This window comes from Macaca thibetana, chromosome 6 (assembly GCF_024542745.1).
Source record: "Macaca thibetana thibetana isolate TM-01 chromosome 6, ASM2454274v1, whole genome shotgun sequence".
Classification (NCBI taxonomy): Eukaryota; Metazoa; Chordata; class Mammalia; order Primates; family Cercopithecidae; genus Macaca; species Macaca thibetana.
In genome coordinates, this window is record NC_065583.1 from 55,315,942 (window position 1) to 55,328,930 (window position 12,989).

Sequence of the window (12,989 nt, forward strand, 5' to 3'; positions counted from 1 at the left end):
TCTTAAAGGGTATGATAAATATATGGGTAAACAATTATTAATCTTTAATTCAATATAATCCACATATTTGTATGTGTGACATATGATGTATTCATCCCAAAAATGACATAATACATATCTCAGGAAACTTGCAAATAACCTGGACTCCACAGTTTTGTGCGGATGTTGGATTTAGATTGACAAGTAAAGGATGATGACCCTAGGAGACATGATAATTAAGACGAAAGACCAACTTTCTACTTCCTTTACCTAACTCCAGGATGAATATAAAATAAATACTCTTTTTGCTTTCCCAAAACCCATGCTGGAGGTGAGAATTCATTCTCACACTCTAAACATCCTCTCTCATGACTAGACTACAATTATTCTTCAATTCAGAGAGTATTTTGACCCTTCGAAGAGACTGAAAAGTAGGGTGTGCCTAATGGTTTGTATGTGGAATGCCCCAGGCAGAGGGACTTTCTAGGAGCTAAGCTGTTGCTTGGCTATCTTTGTGCCATACGTGACTTCTGTTTGAGTTCCAGCGTTAGCCAGGGAGTCTAACATATATTGCCAACCCTCTCCCTGCCCAGAACTCTTATGGCTGGCTCTAAGGCAGATCGGGTGTTTATTCCATATCCTTGATGATAAACTGTGATTTTGTTCTGGGGAATGTCCCTTTTCCCATTCAAGTGTATGATCATATTTTCAAGCAATCGCATTTACATTCAGCCTGGAAACTTTCTGCCCAGTTCTCAAGTTCTACCGCCAGCAGCTTGGATACTGCAGAATGCTGATTTAGCTCATAGGCTGCATTGAGCCACATTGCCATGGTAACCAGCAGACAGACCTGAGAGAAGCAAGGCTGCAGAGAAACTGTAGCCATCACCAAACAGCAAATCAAAGGGAAGTGTCTCAGGAGAGATTTCTAATTATCACACATTTGTCCTTGCAGCCAAACCAGGATGCAATGGAAATGGTGCCTTTGGCACTAGCATCTTAGGTCACAAAATCAGGTAAACTTTCCTGGGCTCCTTTGGGAATGCCACAGAGTCTCCTGCTGCCTTAGGTGTATTGAAATAGATTCTTAGATTGACCTTTCCCTTAGAGTTGTCACCAAGTCCTTGGCAGTGATAACTCAAATGCTGTACAGCTTAAGGTATTTTATGGACGGCAAGGCAATTTTAAAAAGTCTCACACCTGTAAGCCGGATATAATAGCTAATAGCATCTGAGATGATTCTGACATCTTAACGAGATTGCCTCTGTTTATTCCTTATTTTATTCTTTTTTGTGTTCTCTTTAATATAAGCAAGCTTATTTCAATAATCTTTAATGCAAGTGAAGTACTAACTGATATGTTTATATGCAAATATATGCAAATCATATAGTAAGATAGGGCTTCTAGAGTAACAACTGGTAACATCCATGTTTACTTATAAAGAAAGTGCTCAAGGTTACAAACCTGTCACGAAAGATTTACTAATAATTTGCTGGGGAAATAGTTGTAGAAATCCTTTTTCTGCTTTTAAATGTGCTGAGATCAAGGCTGTCTGATTCTTGAGACAGGGAGAATGTGATAAATGAAGACACAACATCACACGAATAAAATTCGAATTGCCTGTGCTAAGAGAGTGGCTTTGAACTTCTCCTTGCAGTCGGACCAAGCTGCAAAGGCATCTGCATTCGTAGAGGTCTTTAACGTATCTGTTCTGCATTAATTCATATTTCTGAATGGCATATGCTGGAGGCTGGCCTGAATCACCTTTGTTTTATTAAAGGTGCATTTAAGGTCAACTACCACTAACTGCATTGTTAAATATTGATTTAGCCATTTGAATTAATGTAATTTTCAGTACTTTTTCTACTTAATATACACCAGCACTCCCATGACCCAGTCAGACAGAAGATCAATACATGGGCACTCAGCTTGTATTGAAGCTGGGGTTGACTGCTTGCTTGTTTTCCTGTGAAGGCCAAAGTGTTCAAGATAATGGGCTACTGGTTTATCTACTTACCTTCTGCAAAACTTGTGAATGCTTTCATCTCTTGCAGGATGTTTTTGACCTATTTAGTGATCAGTGTCTCTCAGAGTTCTGAGCAATTAGGTTTCCCTTGTCGAGGAACAAATGGTAGCAAGAAAGCAAAAACCCAAATCTGAAACATTAAAATAGCCAGGTCGGCACTACATGGATTCACATTTCAAGACTTGAAACAAGCCTTAGGTTACTTTACTCAGCACTTTCATCTTACTGGTGATGAAACTGAGAGTTTAAATGACTTTTCAAACTGCTGGAGTCAGAACTAGAATCTTTGACTTCTAAAGATTCACTTTTCATTGTACTTATTGACTTGTAGTATGTATCATTTATTTTTCTGCAAACTGAGGCAAAGTAAAGGAATTTTGTGACCATATTCATTAAAAATATCATTGTATCAGGCTTAGAGGAGGTTGGTATTAAAATGAAATAGTTTATTTTAGTAGACTCTAAATGGAGACTCCATCCCTATGAGCTGCCAGGAGAATATTGCCTCCTTGGTAAGCTCTCAGCTTAGCTCTCTAATCTCTAGATAATACCAACTGGCTTCACTTACTCTGGTTTATTGAGATCAATTGATCTGTAGTTGGTGTACGTTCTTTTCCTGCCTACCCTCCAGTTAAGCCTAGAGGTGCCGGGGGCTGTCTTTGCCACTGTATACAAAAAGTCTGCCTAAGAATGCAGCAATCATTTGAGGAAACAGTCAAGAGTCAGAGACCAAGCCCTGGCAATGTGAAGTGTCTGGATTTAGACATGCCTACACTTAGTGATACCCCTGAAAATTTAGATTATGTAAGTGAGTAAATACCCTTATTTGCTTAAACTGTTTTTTTTAAAAAAATACAACAAAGAGTCTCAACTTCCTGATGAATACATAAGCTGAGTTGGGTATTTGAGAAATACTTGGATCTTGATGGTGTAGTATCAAGCTTCAAAATCATGGGGTAGTTTCACAAAAATTTCTTACAGCATTTCTAAATGTGTTACAACAGGCCAGGTAATAGGTCTCAGGTAAACATCTATATCCAAGATCCCTCCTTTCAGTCTGTACCTAGACAAACACATGTACAGTATGACCATTGTAAACTGCCATTTTATGTTCAAAGTCATTACATAATGTCAGTGCTTCCAGGGTTCAATAATACCTTAATGATGGTAGGGTATCGTCTTCATTGTAAAAGCTAAAGTTGTCTAAGTTGGTTTTTTTGGTCAAAACTTTCACTTTAGGAAAATTTTTCTGTTCCAAAACTGAAATTGATTATTAAGAAAGGAAAGCACAGAGATTGAAATTACAGACTTTTTAGCCCTGGAAGAATAACCTTGGAGATGGTTCGAGACTCTCAATTTACAGGTAACACTGAGGCCCTGAGGGTTTAGATGACTTGGCCTCAGCTGTACAGCTCCTTTAGTGGTGGAACTGACACTAATACCCCCATCTCCAACTGGAGCACTTTCCTCTGTTCTTCCATTGACAGCCTGATGGACTTGCTTGTCTCCTCTTATTTGGTAGCATGCTGGGAGATACTTTCTATCACTGGGCTGCCTGCGGTCAAAAATTTCTAATGTTTAGATGATATAGGACAGTAGCACAATTTACTGACAGCTGTGGAAGTAATTTGGTTTATGTCCACATTTTCTAAGTGCAAGCAAAGGTGTTGTAGCACTCCAGTCCCTGTAGAGCTTACGAATGTAATTAGAAAATAGAAGTTTAAACCAGGCAAAAAGAATTAAATTAAGTGGAACAAACACAATAAACAGAATCAAATCTTTTGTCTCAGCACCTGGTTACAAAATGAGGCCCAGGGATCAATGATGAGAGACACACAGCTTTTAGGTAGTATCTCCACCTACAAAAGATGGTAGTGGATGCAGATTTGTTCACTCCATTTCTTTGGGCAGTTTTTATTCACGTCACATAGACCTCCTCACAAACACTCTGCAGTTATATGCAATTAAATGAACTTATTGACGTAAAGGAGACTTGATATATTAAAAAATATTAAATATTAATGATTTTTGGCTCTATGTATTGGATGTAGTGTTCATGGAGAAAAAGTCTATAAGAACTGCAACATCAAAATTATAAAATGTCTAGATGTGAAGTTCATAAAGCTGAAACTACTTTTTTCTTAAACAAAGGCAGATGCTTTGTGTAGATGGATATCTTTTTCTGTGTTCTAGGCATTTGCTTTCATTTTTGAAACCCTTTTAAGTGCTACATGAGGCACCTGGCCCTGGAGTGAAAAGAGATTAAAAACACCTTGGGGAATCTTAATTCCCTCTAAATCACTTTTTTCTCCCTTAAAAAAAAGAAGTTGGTCTTGAATGAAATATGGAACCTTATCCACCTTGCGAATAATCTACTCTCTTCTCTTGCCCCAGAGTTCCAGGGCTTGCTGACAGATAGGGGGTGATTAAAAATTCTCATCGTGCCCATGTGCCTTGTGCCCTCTCCTTTGTCATTCTGCAGTTGGGTATCAAAGCTGTAGCATCTATGTTCTTTGAAGACTAAGCAGGTTGGACATGCAATTTAGATGAAAAACAATTACTCTGTGTTAGCTTGCTTTTGGCAAGAGTGTATTAAGGCTCATCTCACTGATGGGAAACAAAAGCTGCACTTCATCTTCATGAATTTCAAATGAGGGGGAGAGAGAGAGGAGGAAACAGTTTTCTGGCAGGAGCTTTTCTGCATAACCTTTCTCTGATGAGTGGGTTCCTTTCTTGATAGAATACCCTCAGTATTGGCTTGGATAATAATGTGTTTCTTTCGATGCACAGATGGTGCAAATGATCATGTGGTTCTACTGGTGGGGAGCCTTTGAAACACAAAAAGAGGGCTAAGCAGATGAAGTACATTCTGTGGCATTTTTTTGAACTTACGAAGGGAAGAGAATTAATAGCCATATTGTACTGGTATCTTTTGTTATAAATGGGTTTGGTTTTGAGAAAACAAGCAAACAAAAGGCAAATTTGCATATTTGTGAATCATCTACGCTTCGAGTGAAATTGAACCTTGAGAAAGAGCACTTTATCTCTATGAGTTCAGTTCAGGTAGTTACACTATGTCACCAACTTGTGGATAACATGTCACACATTTTTTGTGATGTCAGAATGAGTTCTTGGCCTTGACTGTTGAAGACAGAGCATCCTGAGCCAAATGGGACAGTTGCTGAGTGAGGACACCAAACCTACTCTTAGGAGGCACCTATTGCCAACAATATTATCCAGATAAAAAACACAAAAGAAACATCAAAGGCAGTACTGAAAGGGAATAAAGGTCACCCCAGGCCAGCAGGCATCACATGTGTCTATAGGAATGTGTGTTAAGGGGAATAAGGCCAGATTTATGGATATGAGACCTGTGCAGTCACTTGAGGCCCTGTGTTCAAAAGGCCTCATGCTTGATTTGATAAATGGTTTGGCTCTGTGTTCTCACCCAAATTTCACCTCGAATTGTAATCCCCATGGTACCCTCACATTGAGGAAAGTGACCTGGTGGGAGGTGATTGGATCATGAGGGCAGTTTCCCTTATGCTGTTCTCATGATAGTGAGTTCTCACTAGATGTGATGGTTTTATAAGTGTTGGACAGTTCCTCCTCTACATGTTCTTTCTCTCACCTGCCACCATGTAAGATGTGCCTGCTTCCCCTTCCCCCATCATGGTAAGTTTCCTGAGGCCTCTCCAACCATGCAGAATTGTGAGTCAATTAAACCTCTTTTCTTTATAAATTACCCAGTCTTGGGTATTTGTTTACAACAGTGTGAAAATGAACTAATATACTTAACTTGATGCTCTGTTCTAGCTGTCTTGAAATTCTTACTGACTTTTGAACTTGGGACCCTACATCTTCATTTTGTACTGGTCCCCACATATTTTATAGCCAATCTGAAGGAAGAGAGAGAGGTGATGGGGGATGAAGGGTATGGGGAGTGTATGCTATGGTTGCCTGCTGTCAAAGTTCTCCAGGTATGACATTAGAGTATAACTCTCCTACTATAGACAGTAGAGTCAATTGCTCCTTGAGGGCAGGCAGAGTGAATGGTATCTTCTGGAGACAGCTTTGAAAGAAAGGTCGCTTTCCCCCCATGAGCTACGTGTCTCTTCACGTATTCACCTCAGCATGTTATATTCTTAGAGTCAAAACGTGTACCATACCTGAAGTTAATACTATGTGAGTCACTTCAAAATAAGACATGTTTTGTTGACTCGTGGCTAACATGTAGAAAATCTATAATTTTTTTCCTAGAAAGTAAGGCCTAGATTTCAGTTCAGGCTATGAACAGATTTTTATTTCTGTATGATATTTGTGGTTTTAAGTTAAATTGCAATTTTCCCTTATAGTCTGTGGTTAAATTCTAATCCCTAAGCTAGTTAATGTTGGGGAGCTGGTAAGATTCTACTAAATTCTTCAACTTTAAATACATCCTATAATGAAAAAGTGGCTCTAGGCTTGATATATATATTGTAGGACATTTATGAGAAGCAATACAGCATAGAGAAAAGGCTTTTATTGAGACAGAATTGGATCCAAGTTCTGGCTCTGCCACTTAAGAGCTCCATGCTGTTAGAAAAGTCATTTCATTGCATTAAGATGATTTCCTCAATAGTAAAATCAGGATAAGCATATTACTTTTCATGGGTTATGTCAGTATTAAAAGAAATAGCAAATATAAAATGATTAGAATAGTTCATGGCATGTGGTGCAGGTGTTTTTAGAAGTATATGAATTTAGACTGGGCATGGTGGTATGCATCTATAAACCCAGCTCCTTGGGAGGTTGAGGAGGGAGGATCACCCGAGCCTAGGCATATGAGGCTGCAGTGAGCTATGATTGCGCCACTCGCCTCCAGTCCAACCTGCATGACAGAGTGAGAACCTGTCTCTAAAAATCAACAGCAACAAAACGGTATGAATTTAGTTATTTGTAGTTACCTGGCTACTATTCACTCTTCTTAATATTAACCTTATTGTGTGGACTAACCTCACTATTCAAAGTCCAGGTTCAAATGAGATTTCATCCTAAATGCATTTAGAAAAGAAAGGAAAACAATCCAGAAAGTGTAAACTAACAATTTTTAAGCATATTTATTCATAAAATGTTTATAACTTTTCTATATAAAGTATGTGACTTTTTACCCAATAGGCTTAGAATTAGATCTATATAGGGTGTACATAAAAATTTTTTCAACTCTGAATCTGAATGTTTCCCTTTGTCTTTTATAGCCTCCCAAATGTCCACATAGATAGTATCAACCCTTAATGCAAATTACAAGAATGTTATTTTAAAATGTAATAAAAAGTGACCAAGCTGACCTAAACCCCACAACAGCATGAATGGCTTTCATTTATCTAGCATTTAGTTCACTCCTAAATGGTAAGTATATCAGTTGTAAGTCCACCGCCATGTGTCTCCCTTAGTGAAGGCCCTATTTCATGGTTAACATCATAGCTGTGAAATTGAAACCTCTGCTTTCCATCTTATGAGGAAGGTCCTCTGTGTTGGGGGTTGGGGTGGGGTTTAAAAACATAGGATGTTTATAAATTCCTGATGAAACTTTAAAATGTAAATACAGTATATGAAAGAAACTTGTAAACATCTCTTGCAAACCTATTTTGTAGAGTTTTTAATACTATACAATTCAAAAATCTAGACCAGCACAACTACCATCTTTGGTGATGCATTGTTCATTCTGATTTTCCAAGCCATTGAGAACATTCTGCACTTGGTGCTGAGTGATTTCATGAACTGCCATCTGTGAACACAATCCTAAATTTATTCACTGTGTGGTTTTGATGAGGAGGCAGGTTTTTGTAGGACCTGTTTTTTTTTTTTTTTTTTTTTTAAGTCTGAGTGGGTTTTGAGAATGCAGCCAAGTAATTCATCCCAGTCTACTCATATTTTCTTAAAAGGATATCATGGATGAACCATTAACCCTTTGAAATAAAATCACCCAGGAAGAAAACATAAAAAAAATAATGAAATTGTTATAATTTAGGGAAAAACTTCATAACATCTCAAAGTAACACCACATAAAAATAAACTGTGTATATATTTTACAAAAAGAATCAGTTACACTTCCCTGACAGCAGATATTGAGTAAAATCAACATTAATATTAAAAACTTTCCATTCAAATTTCAAATTGTGTACTTTTATAAAATCACCTTATGTATATATCTACATACCGTCATCTTTAAACTTATACACATTTCACATTGCTGCATAGATCTAGTAAATGCGTTTTCTGCCTTCCAAGGGACATGCATTTTTAAATGAATAAATCACTTAAATGAGTCAAAGGATTGGTACGCTGTATTAACAGAAGGAAACTTCTATCACTTTTAGAAAATATCTAAGCTCTCTTTCAGAGACCTCCTTTCCCTCTAAATTCCTGGTTAAACTAAGAGAACAAAATCCAAAGTCAATGAAATTTTTACTAGAATAGTTCTAATTTTAATATGGTATTTGGTTGTAGTGGTAAGGGGGAGCAGTTTAGGAGAATACTGTTTTCTTTCCATAATTCTTTGAAGTTATTTATTTCTTTACCTAACTTTTTTACACTAGAAATTTTTGATTAGCTATAATATACTTTCATCACACCATTTTATGACTTTTAAAAATGAAGTTATAATAAGTAATATTGAGTGACTTGCATTAGGGTGGCCACTGTGGATGGACCCTTGGTGGCAGGGGGAATATGATTCAGAAAAAAAAAAGTCTGCATCACAGTAAAAAAAAATATAGGTTTGGGGCCTGCTGACTTTCTTCAGCATCATGTTGCTCTAGAGCAATTGTATATATACAATTCTTTCTCAGACTACGTGACTATAACACCAAAAGCAACGGCAACAAAAGCCAAGATTGACAAATGGAATCTAATTAAACTGAAGAGTTTCTGCACAGCAAAAGAAACTATCATCAGAGTGAACAGGCAACCTACAGAATGGGAGAACATTTTGCAATCTATCCATCTGACAAAGGGCTAACATCCAGAATCTACAAAGAACTTAAACAAATTTACAAGAAAACCACATCAAAAGGTGGGCAAAGGATATGAATGGACATTTATCAAAAGAAGACATTTATGTGGCCAAGAAGCATATGAAAAGCTCATCATCACTGGTCATTAGAGAAATTCAAATCAAAACCACAGTGAGATACCATCTCACGCCAGTTAGAATGGTGATCATGAAAAAGTCAGGAAACAACAGATGCTGGAGAGGATGTGGAGAAATGGGAACGCTTTTACACTGTTGGTGGGAGTGTAAATTAGTTCAGCCATTGTGGAAGACAGTGTGGTGATTCTTCAAGGATCTAGAACCAGAAATACCATTTGACCCAGCAATTCCATTACTTCGGTATATACCCAAAGGAATATAAATCATTCTACGATAGGCACATGCACACGTATGTTTATTGCAGCAATATTCACAATAACAAAGACTTGGAATGAACCCAAATGCCCATCAATGATAGACTGGATAAAGAAAATGTGGCACATACACACCATGGAATACTATACAGCCATAAAAAAGGATGAATTCATATCCTTTGCAGGGACATGGATGAAGCTGGAGACCATGATTCTCAGCAAACTAACACGAGAACAGAAAACCAAATGCTGCATCATGTTCTCACTCATAAGTGGGAGCTGAACAATGAGAACACATGGACACAGGGAGGGGAACATCACACACTGGGGCCTGTCAGAGGGGTATGGGGCTACGGGAGGGATAGCATTAGGAGAAATACCTAATGTAGATGATGGGTTGATGGGTGCAGCAAACCACCATAGCATGTGTATACCTATGTAACAAACCTGCATATTCTGCAAATGTCTCCCAGAACTTAAAGTGTAATAAATTTCTTTGTCTTAGTTTCTTAATCTGAAAAGGTGGTTGTTTAGATTGGAAGTGATATGCAAAGCACCCAGTACACTAGATAGAATGATATAGTTGATGGCTAACAACACTAATTACAGACAGGTATATGCTGAACCCTTCAGACTTCCTATTCTGCACACAGGTTGCAGAAAGCCAGAGTACTCCAAAACTTATGAAGTGCCCTTGAACTCCTTTCTACAGAGTGGGCTGTGAAAATCTACAGTAACATACATCCTTATGCCACAGAAAATAGAGTTGTGCTCAAAAATAGCCTTTTGACCTTTCTTTGGTTTTGCTTATAACAGAAAATAATGGATTTTTTTTTTTTTTTTAGGTCTTGGAATACAGCATCATGCTAAAATGAAGTAGTTATCTTTACCAATAAATATGAATATTGTCCTTTTTTAGAAGGGTATTTTCCACTTATATTCCTTACATTATAAATATATAAAATCTAGTCATGTTTTATTGCTTGAAATCAAGACTTTGTTTAGCTTAAATGAACAGAACTTCCAATGCTGCCATTCTCAAATGCAGTGTTTTCTTTTGGGTGGTGAATTCAGAATTTCTCTGTACTTAAAAATTAAAACATGTGGCATTTTTTCCTTAAAAGCAGTTCAGTGATCTATTTCTTTTTTAGATTATCCCAAATTTCTACTTAAGAACTATGAATTTTAATAATCAGCAATCAGGTCTTTCTACGCATCAGGCTGTTGGCTGTAATTAAACAAAATGCCTGGAGTTTTCCAGTTGGATGGATATGACAATGAATCAGTGATCAAAAATTGTTGTCGAATGAAACAATACCAATAGGGGCCATCTGCGTTTGCTCAGAACTCATATGATTCTGGCATGTATCTACTTTTCTATAAATCTTGAGCTTCAAAGAGGCTGAAAATTCTTTTTGTAATGATTTTTCCTGGTTGATTTTGCTTAATAAAACTAATGTACAGTTGTTGAGAATGAACACAGAAAAGGGCATTGGGAACATGTGGCTTTTGTCTAATTTCCAGGACAAGAGGCTAGTACCTTTGAAAACAAAATCAATTCTGAAAATGATATGGAACATATGCTAGAGTAATTTTAGAGTCTGCATTCATCTTCAACATGAAATCCTAGAAACTTTGAGAGTATTGACTGGAAATACAGAAATCCTTTTTGGTTCTGACACATTTCTTCTTCTTTCAATAAAAACCAGACCTGGGCTGGTGCCAGCATTAAGCCCTGGGGCAGCTGGAATGAAGCTGACACCAGGTGAAATTCCACGATCTATCATACCAGCTACACAGGGAACTTAAATACTTCACCCCCAACATTTTGACACAATGCAATTATTTTGTTTTTGACAGACAGCATTTGTTTGTTTGAAAAGGTTATTGCTAAAAGTACCATCTTCAGATAAATGTACTCAGATTTGTATTTTAGATGTATTTCACAGCTGCACTTTTATAAATAGGTCGAAAAATAGCTAGATACTGATTTATGTTTGACAGCTCATTTTAGTGGTATTCAGAATTTCTGCAACGATACTTTGGCTTGTTCCCTTGAGTCTTCACAGCTCATGAAAACTCCAAACAGCATTAAAGGCACAAAAAAAATCTTTAATATGATATGTTCAAACCTCAGTGGATTATCTTGCTCCAGATTTTCCAAACTAGCTTCAGTTTGGAACCATTTCCTTCAATTCTTTGTTTGAACAATTATTGCAGTTGGCTGAATATGTTCAGTGAATAATGAAAGGCTTGCTCCGTGTTAATTTAGAAAAGAAAATGGGCCAGGTGTAGTGGCTTATGCCTGTAATCCTAGCACTTTGGGAGGCCAAAAGTGGGAGGATCCCTTGAGCCCAGGGGTTTGAGTCCAGCCTGGGCAACATACAGAGACTCTGTCTCTAAAAAATAAAAAAACCAGGCATGGTGACACCACACCTGTAGTCCCAGCTTACTTGGGAGGCTGAGATGGGAGAACTGCTTGAGCCCCGGAGGTGGAGGCTGCAGTGAGCTGTGCTTGCACCATTGCACTCCAGCCTGAGTGACCAAGCAAGACTGCCTCAAACAAACAAAAATTGCCCAGGCCAAAGTGCCGTATCTGTGGATAAGTGTGCTTTTTATATATTGGTTTTTCCTGTTGGTAAAAAACCATGGATTCTGGAACCTGACTGCCTGTCTTCCAAATGGCCTCTGAAGGGAATGTTGCATATGTTTCCAAACTTCTTGTTTCAGTTTCCTCATCTGTACATTTTGGACACTAACAGTGTATCCATTTCATGGTGAGTTATGAGGATTAAGCAGGTTAATACACATGGAAAATGTAGAAATGCTTGGCTTATGGGGGATCTGCAATTATATATGTATATATGTATACATATATGTATATGTTTGTATCTATACCTAGATGTGTATATATTATATAAACTAGTACAAATAGTAACTGATAATAATCTTTCATCTTATTCCTGCTTCCATCATTGATTATGTGAAAGTTGTACTACCAAATGTGTTGAGTAGCTTATGAAATAACTGAACTAGACTCTATCAAAGATATAAAGAAAATACATGTAGCTGTTTTGAAAAAAATTATCATAAATTCTCTCATTTGATCCTCAAATATTTTCAAGGTCCAGAGAGGATTTAAGTTGCTGGAACAATCCACCTAGTCTTTCAGACGTGATTATATAATTGATGGGATCTGGATATCACTGATCACAAAACACAATAAAGGACCTGAGGCAACATCTTTGTACTTTCTCCAGGTGGGGAAAATGTTTTTGTTCTACTTGGTAAATGGCCTCTCCAGTGTTTCTTGGAGACCTCAATAAATGATTATTTTCCAGCATTCTATCACATGCCAAATGTTTTACTCTCATTTCCCTGAGGTTCTGGTCTGTCAGCACTTGTCCTGAAGCTGAGTACAGACATGGCATAGGTAAAGTGCACAGTGAAGATTGCTGCAGGAAAGTCTGAAGCCCTTCCCTCTTGAAGATGAAAAATCTTCTGGCCTCACCCCCACCCCTCCAGATCTTAAGACTGACTCTCGTTTGAAGATGTGTGTTTTGCTTTACTTTCCTCTGTGAGTGCTCAGCACAGAGCA

The 12,989-nt window shown here is 37.6% G+C and overlaps 1 protein-coding gene and 1 long non-coding RNA gene across 3 annotated transcripts in view; one reads left to right on the forward strand and one right to left on the reverse strand.

Annotated features, from left to right (window-relative positions):
* The window catches only part of LOC126957105 (prothymosin alpha-like), a 1,190,772-nt gene that overhangs the window by 251,408 nt on the left and 926,375 nt on the right, over positions 1 to 12,989 (reverse strand). The window lies entirely within an intron of this gene.
* LOC126957110 (uncharacterized) lies at positions 749 to 12,880 on the forward strand. The gene is made up of 3 exons (XR_007726647.1): positions 749 to 995; positions 5,822 to 5,985; positions 12,517 to 12,880. It is a non-coding gene; the product is annotated as an uncharacterized LOC126957110 (long non-coding RNA).